General features: G+C 47.5%; 1 protein-coding gene and 1 long non-coding RNA gene across 2 annotated transcripts in view; both read right to left on the bottom strand.

Annotated features, from left to right (window-relative positions):
* Positions 1-14209, bottom strand: part of LSAMP (limbic system associated membrane protein) — a 1389250-nt gene that overhangs the window by 1210491 nt on the left and 164550 nt on the right. The window lies entirely within an intron of this gene.
* The window catches only part of LOC311511237, a 67294-nt gene that overhangs the window by 24644 nt on the left and 28441 nt on the right, over positions 1-14209 (bottom strand). Inside the window, exon 2 of the long non-coding RNA XR_014709234.1 lies at positions 1117-1442. This is a non-coding gene — a long non-coding RNA (uncharacterized lncRNA). The remainder of the gene's footprint in view (positions 1-1116; positions 1443-14209) is intronic.

Genomic DNA, 14209 nt, shown 5'->3' on the forward strand with positions numbered 1-14209 from the left:
TCATTCACCTACTGTGTTGCTCATATTCAGTCCATTCCAATGGTGGGATTCAGAACGTGCCCTGCAGACTCATGCTGTCTCCAGGCAGCTTCACGCTGCAGAGAACCCTGCAGCCTTAAAATTCCACCTGTCCTGCATGGACCGCTGTTCTTTCATTAACTAGGAATGAAACTAGGTGCTACTCAATGGAATTCCTCTGGAATTCCGGGAATGTCCCTGCAGGAGCCTCAGAACATTAAGCCAGGATAACCATAAGTGGGGTATCCGCCCCCCCACTCCAAAAACCACAATTTGACAGAAAATCAGGATCAGGAGCATCACAGCAGGTCTTCTCCCTCCCAGTTAACACTCTCAGGATAGTGCAGCTAATTGTGAGAACTGCTGTCAGAATGATTGTAATACTCCAGCAGGGGGCAGCAGCACACACACACTGCCCACAAACAACACACATACCAGCCAATTCATCACAATACTTGTGTAATGTGAGAGCTTCCAGTCACTCAACACTATTTTCTAAAAAAAATAAATATTGTGAGGTAAAGGAATGTGAGGGTGAAATCCTGACCCCATTGAAGTCAATGGCAAAATTCCAACTGACTTCAAAGGAGCCAGGACTTCAAACTGCAAATGGATGGTGGTGGAGGGAGATATTTTGGCAAACACAGGCTCAAGCCACACACTACGGGAACATGATAGCAAATATCAGAGAGATAAATCACCATGCAAAATATTAATAAGCTTGCTTTTGTTTTTTAGGGTTGCCACCTGTCCAGGCTTTCCCACTTTTTTTGAGGTTGCTGTCTGGGGAAATCTGTAAGACTTCTCCGTACACACCAAGAGCTGTCCACTTTTATGGACTCACGATTATCCCAGATATTCCTTTGTTTGTACCTCAGAGGTGGCAACCCTAGTCCTCCCACTCCCAAGTAAGTTGTCAGTGTGGCTGCATCTAGATACCATAGTCACCTTCTAGAAACTGTGTGCAATTGGCATAGGGTACAGAACTCAGGACTGTCTGCACCAAAAACAGCATAAAATATCACCTCAGCTAAGAAAGAGCCTTGGTGAGGCTAGGGCTTTGTAAATCAGCCACTAGAGGGTCACACACACACTTACTTGAGCAAGGCTGGCATTCCATTAGCAGAGGGCAGTCATGAATGTAAGTATGACACAGGGTACCTAACGTGGGCAACAGATTACTGACCAGGTGTCAAGTGATGCAGATTAGTCACTTTGAACCCCAGATCAGAGGTAGTCAGTCTCCTTTGCAACCTGATCAACAAACCATGCTGGCAAAAACTCACAAACTGGATGGCCCTGAAAGTCTGAATTCAGACACTCTATGCTGTGACTTTTGAGCCACATAGGAATCCGTCTCCATCTCCATCCATCTAGACCAACAATCAGTGCCTCTTGCAAAGAAAAACAGAGCTTTCACTTACCTAGAAAAGAAAAACAGAAGAGAGGGAGGGAAGATGAGGTTAGTGAATTTCCCTGAAACATACAGATGCTGCCATTCCCCATTTCCCAGAAGATTCCTGCATCCAAGCACATTATAAGGAGATTCCTGACATGCTTGGGAACAGGAGTGATCTATGACTGCTCTATTAGCACATGGCCATTATCTAACCTGCAGTAATTGGTTTGTGGTGCCATTTAATGTTATACAGATTATTCATTAAGAAAAGCAAGTATGAGCAGGTGTTTTCATCAACATCTTGTTCTGTACAAAAAAAAAAAAAAAGATACCATGACAACATTAACCACATGGAAGGACACAAATTATCCTGGCAATGAACAGCAGGGTTCAGTAGGTCTCGCATTCCAGAGACAGAAGCTTAAGTGAGAAAGGAAAGAAGCCCCCTTTAAAGGGAGGGATGGCTCAGGGGTATGAATCTTTCACCTCTTCGTTGGCGTCCTAAATCAGCCAAAGCGACAGGGACTGAAATATATCGTTTAATGGCTCGGGGGCCTATCTGAAAAGAAGTGGTGGGTCTTTGATCAGTTCCCCATAGATATTTGTGTCCATATTACAAAACCCTTATTGGCAGTCTGTGCAGAAGGGCTAAGGATTGCACAGGCCATGAAAATGGAACTCTCCTCTGACCCAGTGAGCTGGCCCCCTCATGTACCCTTGAGAAGAAGCTAGCCTTGAAGCTGCCTGTGCTGTGAATTATTCTGTGGATCAACAGACACTCTGGTCTGCAGGGCTGTCACTCAAGCATTAAGGGTAGGGTCTTCACAGCACTGGCCTAACTCTGCTCCCGTTGTAGTCAATACAGAAGTTTTACCATTGATTCCAGCGGGAGCAGAGTCAGGTGAAAGTCGAGAGGTTTTGAAAATCCCGCCATAAATTTGTTTGTCTGCATAAAGGAAGCAAAGAAGCCACATAAATGTCCTAGAAATGAATAAATATCAAAACATAAAAGGATTATTGTTATTTTATATCATTATTGTTATTTTATTACTGTATTGTGGAAACACCGAGAGGCGCTGACAGAAACTGGGGCCTAATGGTGCTAGGTCCTGTACATATGCAGAGTCAGAAGACAATAGCTGCCTCAAAGAGCTTACAATCAAAATAGACAAAGGGGGAGGGACAGGAAGGGGACTATTTGATATGAGGAAGCATGATCTAAGCAGATCAGATCTGAAATATAATTGGCCTTTCTATGCTTCTGATACGTGGACTAGCTTAACGTTTAGAAACAGTGGTCTGTGGGGAACATTGCAATCACAAGAGGACTACCTTGGCTCTCAGGCACTGGTTTGTTAGGTGAAGGCCTTACCTGTCCTGGAGTAAATTCCCGTAAGCAAAATAAATTCCTGTTTATTCCCAGGAACTAAAACAGTTTGAAGGAGTCACTCCTCTAGCTGAGGCTAGGGAGCAATTGTCACCGGGAAAGAACTGAACAAAGTTAAGGTCTGGCACTGGAATTGGAGATTGTTTCCTCTACTATACCTTTGAACAAGTGTTGGATTTTGAACTCCTTAGTGTTTGTATATATATATTGCATTTACTCCTGCTCCGGTCCATGAGCACTAGATACCACAGAGAGCAGCACTGAAGTATCCCATTTAGGTCTTGCCTACACCCCAAAGTTGTACTGTTATAACAATACTGGTATAGCTAAAGCAGTACAACCCCTTGTGTGGACTTAGTTATATCAGTACAAAAGTGACAGGTTTCAGAGTAACAGCCGTGTTAGTCTGTATTCGCAAAAAGAAAAGGAGGACTTGTGGCACCTTAGAGACTAACCAATTTATTTGAGCATGAGCTTTCGTGAGCTACAGCTCACTTCATCGGATGCATACTGTGGAAACTGCAGAAGACATTATATACACACAGAGACCATGAAACAATACCTCCTCCCGCCCCACTGTCCTGCTGGTAATAGCTTATCTAAAGTGATCATCAACTTGGGCCATTTACAGCAAAAATCCAGGTTTTCTCACCCTCCGCCCCCCCCACACAAACTCACTCTCCTGCTGGTAATAGCCCATCCAAAGTGACCACTCTCTTCACAATGTGTTTGATAATCAAGGTGGCCATTTCCTGCACAAATCCAGGTTCTCTCACTCCCTCACCCCCCTCCAAAAACCACACACACAAACTCACTCTCCTGCTGGTAATAGCTATTGGATGAGCTATTACCAGCAGGAGAGTGAGTTTGTGTGTGTATGGGGGTGGGGGGGTGAGAAAACCTGGATTTGTGTTGGAAATGGCCCACCTTGATTATCATGCACATTGTAGGGAGAGTGGTCACTTTGGATAAGCTATTACCAGCAGGAGAGTGAGTTTGTGTGTGTGGTTTTTGGAGGGGGGTGAGGGGGTGAGAGAACCTGGATTTGTGCAAGAAATGGCCCACCTTGTTTATCAGACACATTGTGAAGAGAGTGGTCACTTTGGATGGGCTATTACCAGCAGGAGAGTGAGTTTGTGTGTGGCGGGGGAGGGTGAGAGAACCTGGATTTGTGCAGGAAATGGCCCACCTTGATTATCAGACACATTGTGAAGAGAGTGGTCACTTTGGATGGGCTATTACCAGCAGGAGAGTGAGTTTGTGTGTGTGTGTGGGGGGGGGGGGGCGGAGGGTGAGAAAACCTGGATTTGTGCTGGAAATGGCCCAAGTTGATGATCACTTTAGATAAGCTATTACCATCAGGACAGTGGGGTGTGAGGAGGTATTGTTTCATGGTCTCTGTGTGTATATAATGTCTTCTGCAGTTTCCATGGTATGCATCCGATGAAGTGAGCTGTAGCTCACGAAAGCTCATGCTCAAATAAATTGGTTAGTCTCTAAGGTGCCACAAGTACTCCTTTTCTTAGTACAAAAGTGCTTATACCAGTATAGCTATTCCCATAAGGTATCTTTATAAAAGTATAATTATGTCCGCACTAGGAGTTGTACTGGTATAACTCTATCAGTAAGAAATCACACCCCTAACCAGTAGTGAGCTGGAGCCGGTTCGCACCGGTTCACTAGAACTGGTTGTTAAATTTAGAAGCCCTTTTAGAACCGGTTGTTCCATGAGGGACAACCAGTTCTAAAAGGGCTTCTAAAATTAACCGGCCAAAACTGGCGCCTTAGGCGCTGACTCCATGGGTGCTCCAGCCCTGGAGCACCCAAGGGGAAAATTTTGTGGGTGCAGAGCACCCACCAGCAACTCCCCTCCCTGCCCCACCCCCAGCCCCAGCTCACCGCCGCTCCGCTCCCCCTCCTCCCCTGAACGCACCACCCCACTCTGCTTCTCCGCCCCCCCAGGCATCCCACGAATCAGCTGTTCACGCAGGAACCCAGGGCGGGCTGAGAAGCAGGCGGCGGCTTCCCACTCAGGCCCAGGGAGGCGGAGGGGAGCTGGGGCGGGGGGGCGCGAGGAGGGCCGCCCGCACCGCAGCAGGTAACCCCGGGGGGGGGGGCACGCAGGGGAACCGCTCCCCGCCCCAGCTCACCTCCGCCACCGTCGGCCTGAGCGGGAAGCCACTGTCTGCTTCTCAGCCCTCCCAGGCTTCCCGCCGAACAGCTTATTCGCGGGAAGCTGGGGGCGGGAGGGGGCGTGGAGAAGCAGAATGGGGCGGTGCGTTCAGGGGAGGAGGCGGAGCAGAATGGAGGTGAGCTGGGGCCGGGGAGCTGCCGGTGGGTGCTCTGCATCCACCAAATTTTCCCCGTGGGTGCTCCAACCCCAGAGCACCCAGGGAGTCAGCGCCTAAGGCACCACTTTTGATGTGATCAGTGGGGGAGCGGCTGCTCCCCCCCATAACTACACTCCCCTGCCCCTAGGAGGCAGAGGGACCTGCCAGATGCTTCCCAGGGTAAGCACCGCCAGTACTCCCCACCTCGCCTCCCGGCAGGTACCTCTGGCTCTTAGGGGTGGTCACCCACTACGGTGGCTCATGAGACCCGCCTGCCCGGTTCTGGGGGCAGTCAGGGGACAGGGGAGGGGGGTGGATGGGGCAGAGGTCCGGGAGGGGGCATCAAGGAACGCGGGGGAGTTGGATGGGGCAGGAGTCCTGGGGTGCGGGGGTGGCCAACGACCCCCTCGTGGGGTGAGGAGGGAACCGGTTGTTAAGATTTTGGCAGCTCATCACTGCCCTTAACCAATATAGGTCTAATAGTACAAAACCAGTGTATAGAACAGGCCTCAGTGTCAAAATTCTCACATTCAGGCCAGCCTCAAATAGCTGCCTCTGAATTTAAGTCAAGTTCACCAAGCGTATCAAAAGACAGCCACAGGGACAATAAATCCCAGAGGGCCCTCTGAACTGCATTGTTATGTACATCCCAGGAGTGGGGCGTGCTGCAACAGACTTTGTAACCAAGTGGCAGTTCTGCTTGCTGCTCATACTATAATAATTAACAAAAACGTGCTTCCATTGCACCTTGATACTTAGGATCTCAGAGGTCTTTGCAAAGCCGCGGGGAAGGATCACTATTCTGATTTTTTTTCAGAGGGGGGAGCTGAAGCACGGAGAGAAGGTAAGTGACTTGCTCAAAGACATCCAGGGAATCAATCACACAGCCAGAAGCAGAACCCAGGAGTCCCGGCTTCCCTGTCTCATGCATTAACCACTGGATAATGCTGCTACAAGAAAAGCCTCGTACCAATATGCCTAGAAGCACCTCTTACTCCAGTGCAGTGCTGCACCAGCTAGAGGCCTCCCGAGAACTCTGACTGTCCCTCCTGCTGTCTCCTTGAAATGGCTCCCAGCAAAAGGCGGATTCCTTAATTGTGTTATTAGCTGAATTATTAATTGATATGAAAACAGCATTTTACTGGGCATAAAAAGTCATTTGGAAATGAGATAAAACGTTCTCGGCGATGCCTGCCTCGGAGCAGAGCCGGAGCGAGGGCTCTGACAGCTTGATTATTATGCACATTAGTGCAATCTGGTGAGCTCCCAACACAGAGAGCACGGAGTCCCCAAGTACCGTATCCATCAGGCAGCCTCTCTCTCCCCCACTCTCCTCATCGCCCGCTTTGCATTTATGTGGTAGACCTCAGGGGTACATTTTTCTTTCTGATCAATCCCAGCTGTCATCACTATAGAGTTGCTAATAGCGATGGGGAGAAATATTATTTCCCCCTCAGCCCCACACTGGGAGGGGCTGTTTCTGTACCTCCCCCCAGAACTCCCTCTGCCCCACACTGGAAGACTGTTTCTGTGCCTTTCCACATTGGACTAAGCCCATTCTAGTCTACACCATCAGAGGAATTTATTTCTGCTCATCCTTCCCTCAGAGACCCCCTTTGCCTCACACGGAGGGAAGGGCTCCACCTTCTTTCATCTCCCAGGTGCCTCACAAGGCAGCATCCTTCTCTGCCGCATCCCCTGGAAATGTGTCCTCCTCTCACCCCCAGGTACTCTTGGCCTCTCTATCTCTCTTCATTCTCCATAGGAATGTCAAACCCTCACTCTCCCCAGAACTGCAGCAGAAGCAGAGCAGCCTGTGAGATGGAACTAATTAATTCTGGACTTCCAGAGACTAGGAAAGGAAAACAACCCCAGACCTAGCCCATCCCCGATCCCCTTACCAATCAACGAATCAATGAGAACCTATTCCTGCTGATCCACAGCTCTAACATACAATCACTAGCAAACGCTGGCGATCAATCCTGTCTCTTACATGCAAACCTTGTAATTTAGTAATAACTACTCAGCCACCATTGACCTGCTAATTAATCCATGGATTTTTTTGTTGTGCCTTTAATTGTTGGCCCTGCTATGTGAGTCACTTTAGACTGCTCGCTCTGTGCTGAGCCTAACCAACTAAATGCTACTTCAGTTCTGTAGTAATAAAACACTGAAATATATTGACTCCCTGCCAGCAATCTCGCTCTTTCTCTGCCTCTCCGCATGTTGGCTGAGTGCTGGCGTGTGAAGGGAATATAGAGAGGGGAAGGCACTGGCCGTGAGATATGAAGTTTAGGACACAGGTGAGGGAAAGCAAGGATTAGTCACCAGTGACAAGACAAAATAAAAAGCGCTGCTCCCTGCCACATCACCTCTGGCAGCCTCAACTCCCTTTCCTCCCACCCCAATGGGATACTCTGCTTAGTCGAAAATCTCCAGCTGCACTTTGGATCCTGCTTCCTTCTCTGTCCTGCCTCCCCACCAAGAGACACTCCTCCTCTTTACTTCCATGGTCGCTTACACCATTTCTATGCTTGCAGTGGAAAAACCAGGGGGTATATTGAGAGTCACCGTAATTCAGTGGACAGGGCACCAGGGTGAGACTCAGGAGACATGGGGTTTGTTCCTAGCGCTGTCATGAGCTCATTGTGCAACCATGGACATGTCATTAATGCCAGAGTTTTCAGATGTGGCTCCTGATTTTGGGTGCATTTTCATCAGGCTTGAGTAACCACAAATCCTATTGACTTCAGTGGGCACTGTGGGTGTGCAGCACTTGTGGAAATCAGGTGACAGGCTGGACACCCAAAATCACTGGTCATTTAAACACTGACCTTTACCTATGTGTGTCTCAGTCCCCCCTCTGCACAATGTAAATAATAATACCCAGTTCTTACAAGATGATGCTTGCCCACCTTCACAAAGTGCTCTGAGATCTACAGATGGAAAGTGATATAGATGTGTACTAAGTATTGTTATGATCCTTCTTTTCTCTTTCTAAAACCGTTGTACCTCCTCTGTGACAAGTGCTAAAGTTACCCAGCCAGTTGTCTAACTCAAAAGCTTGGTAAGATTTCATTCCAGTTGGTAAGTATCAGCCGCCATCAATTTTACCCTCCTCCCAAAAACAGACGGGGAAAATAACTCCGTCAGATAGGGAAATGTGAAATGACTCAGATGTTTGGAAAAATGTACGATACTCTTTTTGCAAAACCCCTCTGAGAATAAACATCGGGGGTGGGATTTTCAAAAGCGCAGTGCTGTACACAAACATACAGCATCCAGTCTGCAGGGCAGGGGGCCTATACAGTGGAAGCACAGCACGATGGGAGAGGTGATGTAATGCAGAGGAAGAAGTCCATGGGTAACTGCTTGGTGCTGGCAGCAGGCATAGGATGCTGCTCCAGCCGGTCAGTGGAATTCTACGTTGAAATGCGTGACGTTTCATGCAGTGAAAATCAACGGGAGTCTGTCCATGAGACTGATATTTAGCCTCCCATGTGGAAGTAGAATTAAATATTAAAGCTTTTGTTATTGGCTATCATTCGTATTGTTGTTGCAGTAGCACCTACAGGCCTCACCCAGTCAGGGCCACATTGTGCTAGATGCTGTACACCCACACAGTCGACGACAGTCCTCGCCCTCCAAGAGCTCACAGCCTAAAAGGCAAGACATAGTGATGAAACAAACAGGAGGATTAGGAGAAGAGGGGGAGAATGGGGGAAACAGAAACAACAGGGAGTTTTAACACAGCCTAGTTCTGCAACCAGTTCATGGCCATTCACCAGCAGCCATCAGAACTGGTCCCTGGCCTAGTGTTGGGACGTGGTCGTCCAAAACAGCGGTACCTTCCTACGGCTCTCTGCGTTACAGAGCTTCACTGGAGTTTACATAGTTGTGCACACCACTTTAAAGAGCGTAGCTGTGGATATGTACAACAGTGTGGCATGACAGGGGTTCAAGAGTCAGTGCAATGCAGGTGTTTATCAGCAACAAATATACTAAAATAGCAGGGTAATTCACTGACCCTGGAGCAACAGGCTAATGACATTGCACAGGGTAATTCACTAGCCCTGCAGCAACAATTGACTGGCTCTACACAGCTAATGTAGTGGCACTGCAATAGCAATTCAATGGCTAGCTCATGATGCTGCCTAACTAATGTGATTGACACTGCTATACACTCCTAGTTCAGGACAGCGCTAGTACGAAGGCACCTACTATAGTGTGAGCTGTGAGAAAAGCCGTGATACTTCGGCACGCTCTTCCCTGTTCCTCGCACCACTGCTAGCACGCTGTAAATTTAACATGTTTGCATGTACATATTCTTTCCCAAGCCCATTGCGTTCCCCTGGCCTTTTCTGATTGTCTGCATAAACAGTAATGTCCGAGTGTGGCTGGGGTAGGAAGAGTAGTTTGAACAAGGTTTCCCAGCAGTAATGGATCATGCTGGAAACCCTGGGGCAGGCTTTGAAGCAACATTTCTGAAAGTGTCCTTGGGGATTCCCTGGAATCCCATTGTCCTGTGCTGGCTCCATACTCCGCTTTTTCACACCCATTAACGTTCCTGCAGTGCGAGTCACACAGGGCATTTTATGACCTCTTCTGCTCCCAAAGAATTGGGGGTGTCTGAATCGCAGAACCTCCCACTGCTTGATGCTTCAGGGAGGCATATAGACAGATGGGATTTCTGTGCACTTCCTGGAGGTTAGTTATGCCCAGATCCTCAAGGTATTTCAGCTCCTAACTTCCAATGGAAATTCTATTGAGAATCTTGATCTTTAGAGACTGCAGGAGAGGTAGAAGTGACTTACAGAGAGTGTGTTGGGGTCAGGTGGGCTGGAGCTATAAAAGATCACACATAGCATGTCACACAAAAAGACAGATCTTACCAGACATGATTTAGGATTCTGAATGGCTGTGCAGTACAATTGTTTCAGCTGCTTGAGCATGGATCCCAAAAACATTTGAGGGGTGCAGGTAAGAGGAAAGGTCATCTTTCTTTAAATCAGGTCTATTCTGTCCAGGTTTTGATATTGCACCCATCAACAGGGGATCTGAACACTTTATAAAAAATATTTCCATTACAAATCTCTCTGCCAAGATCACTAGACAGAGCAAACAGTCCCTCCCCTGTACTTCAAATTAGAGGAGGCCTCACTCCATCAGCGCAATGAAGAACCAACAAGCATGCTACAGCACGTCAGCCGAGAGACTGCAGTGTGAGCAGAGAGCCACTAGACTCCATGTGCTTTAGCAGAGAATGACTTCCTACCTGGGAGTACATCGCTTTATTATGTTCCTCCAACAACATAGTCTAGTCCATGTTAGTAACTGGAGGTCCAAGCACTCTATGAGTTCAAACCAACTCCACATGCGTGTTTTAAACCCATGCTACGTAACAGTTTGGCTGCTGATCGAGTCAACAGCCCATTTCACAAACGCTTAACTTTGCCAGTCATTCTGTCCCTGTACTTGGAGCAGGAATAGGGGGCGCATGCGGACAAAGGTGTCTTTAAGTCATTTTTGTACTCCTCATATATTGTGGCAATTTATAATCTCCTCTCCAGAGCTTTCTATGAGCCCTGCACTGCTCTACTACAACGCACTCCATCTACAACCCATCCCTGCCCTCAGTTTGCCCCTCCGCCCCCATTCCCTGCCGCTGACAAGAATACCAATGGCTGGGTGCAGGACTGGCATACAGCCCTTACTCCAGCCTTCTGCAAATTAAGGAGTCCAGCTCAGCAGGGGACATATCAGGGGGGCCATTTCCAACCACTTTAAGACCCCTCTACCCTGCTGAAGCCGCCTAAAGGGGCCTTAGAGCAATTAAACCTTGTGTGGTGACAAGCATGGATCTGCTGAGGCTCTATGAATTACAGCAGCTACCTCCAATTTACACTGAATGTCCCTCGGAGAAAGCTGGACTGGTAAGAACTGGAGGATGGGAGTGGGGGTGCAGAAGTTCCAGTTCAGGTTCGGCCGTTAGCCACAGCGCTCAACATAACTTAAAAATTCCTGCTCCTGGCAGAGAGGTCTGTTAGGCTGTGTGACAGGCTCCCAAGGGAAGGGCGGGAAGGCTCTGTTGCTTGGGACATATAAAACTAAGACTATAGCATAAGGAACAATCCTGTACCTGCCTGCAGGGGATGGATTACATGGGAGCTGCGAGGATTTTTCCATCTCTAATGTCTATGATTCTGTCTGTTTTCCAGGTGATCTGTCGAGGTATTTACCAGACCTCCAAGAGCAACATGGTGTCTGTGCACCTCACAGACATTAATGGCTTTATAGTCATGATCCTTCAGTGTTGTAAGGAAGTGCTGTTATCCCCATATTTAAAAAGGGGCACTGAGGCACAGAGAGATTCAGTGACTTGCCCTTGGTCATGCAGTGAGCCTGTAGCAGAGATGGGTATTAAATGCAGATTTCCTGAGTCCCAGTCTGGTGGATTAGAGGATCATTCCCATCTCAGTTGCCCTGCCCTAACCCCATACAGCATGACACCATAACATTGTATCATACTCTAATATCAAGACAAACTGATAGCGGCTTGGCGCAGCACAACACAAACATCTAACCCTTTGCTTGTCAAATGGAACTCACAACATTCAGCTGAGTTCAGCAGACTTGCACAGGGGTAGTTTGAATGGGGCTGGATTCGCCTAGCTCTAATGAAATAACACCTGCTATCTTTATGCCTTGTATTGCTAAGATGCCCATCCCAGCAGTATCTGGGCACCAAGCCTGGTGTGAGGAAGTGGGATAGGAACACCTGCCTCCAGAAGCAGCAGCAAAGTGAGTGCAGTGCATTAGGATAATAGAATCATAGAATATCAGGGTTGGAAGGGACCTCAGGAGATCATCTAGTCCAACCCCCTGCTCAAAGCAGGACCAATCCCCAATTTTTGCTCCAGAACCCTAAATGGCCCCCTCAAGGCTTGAACTCACAACCCTGGGTTTAGCAGGCCAATGCTCAAACCACTGAGCTATCCCTTCCAATGCCAGCCTCTCAGAACTGAGACTGCAACTCAAAGTGTGTTCCACAGGTCAGTGACGGGCTGCAGGAAGTGGCGTGGCATTTCTCAAACTCCCATGACAGAAGGTGGGGACAGTCCTGTTCACAGAAAACAGCCTGACCAAATGACTGATCGCATCCAGGCCACTGTAGGATGCTGATGAAAAAGCCCAGGCTCTAGCCTGTCATTTTCAAAGCCCCCCAGCTGCTGTCTCAGAGCCTTGCCTTGTCGTTTTCCTTAAGTCTCTGCGGAGGAGAAAGAGTGAAGATCTCTGAGACATTGTTTAGTGTCACAGCCGGTTCAGCGAGAGACAATTTTTCACCCCGTTAAATCCCTCTGCAGAGTATTATCTGCTGGTTTTCTCTTTTTTTTTATGGTTTTCTTATGATTATCTCCTGCTGCTTCTGTCTTCAGCAGCCAAATAAATAAATAGCTGTGTGGCTGTCAGGTGCTTTAGCTGCAGTAAGAATGCCATGCTGACAGCTCTGGTGGCTAACCCCAACGTAGTCCACTGAACACCTACCTACTGAGATGCGTTCTGTTCCAGACAGTATTATAGTGTGCAGGCAATGTGGTGTAGTCGTTAAAAGAGGGAACTGAGGGTTTGTGGATGATACCAAGCTGGGAGGGGTTGCAAGTGCTTTGGATGATAGGATTAAAATTCAAAATGGTCTGGACAAAGTGGAGAAATGGTCTGAAGTAGATAGGATGAAATTTAATAAGGACAACTGCAAAGGACTCCACTTAGGAAGGAACAACCAGTTGCACACATACAAAACGGGGCAATGACTGCCTAGGAAGGAGTACTACAGAAAGAGATCTGGGGGTCATAGTAGATCACAAGCTAAATGTGAGTCAACAGTGTAATGCTGCTGCAAAAAAAGTGAACATCATTCTGGGATGTATTAGCAGGAGTGTTGTAAGCAAGACCCGAGAAGTAATTCTTCCGCTCTATTCCATGCTGATTAGGCCTTAATTGGAATACTGTGTCCAGTTCTGAGTGCCACCGTTTCAGGGACAATGTGGATAAATCGGAGAAAGTCCAGAGAAGAGCAACAGAAATGATTAAAGGTCTAAAAAAACATGACTGATGAGGGAAGATTGAAAAGATTGGGTTTGTTTAGTTTGGAGAAAAGAAGACTAAGAGGGGACATGATAACAGTTTTAAGGTACATAAAAGGTTGTTACAAGCAGGAGGAAGAAGAATTGTTCTTTTTAACCTCTGAGGATAGGACAAGAAGCAATGGGCTTAAATTGCAGCAAGGGAGGTTTAGGTTGGACATTAGGAAAAGCTTCCTAACTGTCAGGGTAGCTAAGCACTGTAATAAATTGCCCAGGGGGGTTGTGAAATCTCCATCATTGGAGATTTTTAAGAGCAGGTTAGACAAACACCTATTACGGATGGTCTAGATAATACTTTAGTCCTGCCATGAGTGCAGGGGACTGGCTGAGATGACCTCTCAATGTCCCTTCCAGCCCTACACTGCTATGATTCACCTTCCTCACCTGTAAAAGTGAGGCTAATGATAGTCTTTTCAACAGGAGGATCATGAATGAATTTAGCCTCGCAACTACTATTTGGAGCAGATCAGTGTCATTATCCCAGTGTACAAATGGGGAATGAGGTACAGAGAGTTGAAGGGACTTGCCCATGGTCACAGAGCAAGCCTGTGGCAGAGCCAAGAATAGACTCCAGAAGTCCTCACCTTCAGTCCAGTGCCTTCACCACAAAACCATCTTTCCTCCATAAAACAAATGCACGTCTCTTTGTCTTGCTTTTGTTCATCCTTCTCTTTCCCTTTTCTCTTCATTAACACCATATTTTGTCTTTCCCTTCTAAATTATCACAATTTAATATTTCTACAGTTGCAGCATAGGAGCATGTGAGGCTTTATGGGCAAATAGAAAAACAAGAGCCCTGCCCTGGGGGATTTCTAATTGGCTCTTCCACTCTCTCCATCTTTTGTAGTCCATATTGCCCCCCACAGACTCAACTTTCTATACTGCTCAGGGATTCCTAGACCTTTCCAGGACCATCCTTCCTTCATCTCTC

Source organism: Lepidochelys olivacea (assembly GCF_965140295.1).
Source record: "Lepidochelys olivacea isolate rLepOli2 genome assembly, chromosome: 1".
NCBI lineage: Eukaryota > Metazoa > Chordata > Testudines > Cheloniidae > Lepidochelys > Lepidochelys olivacea.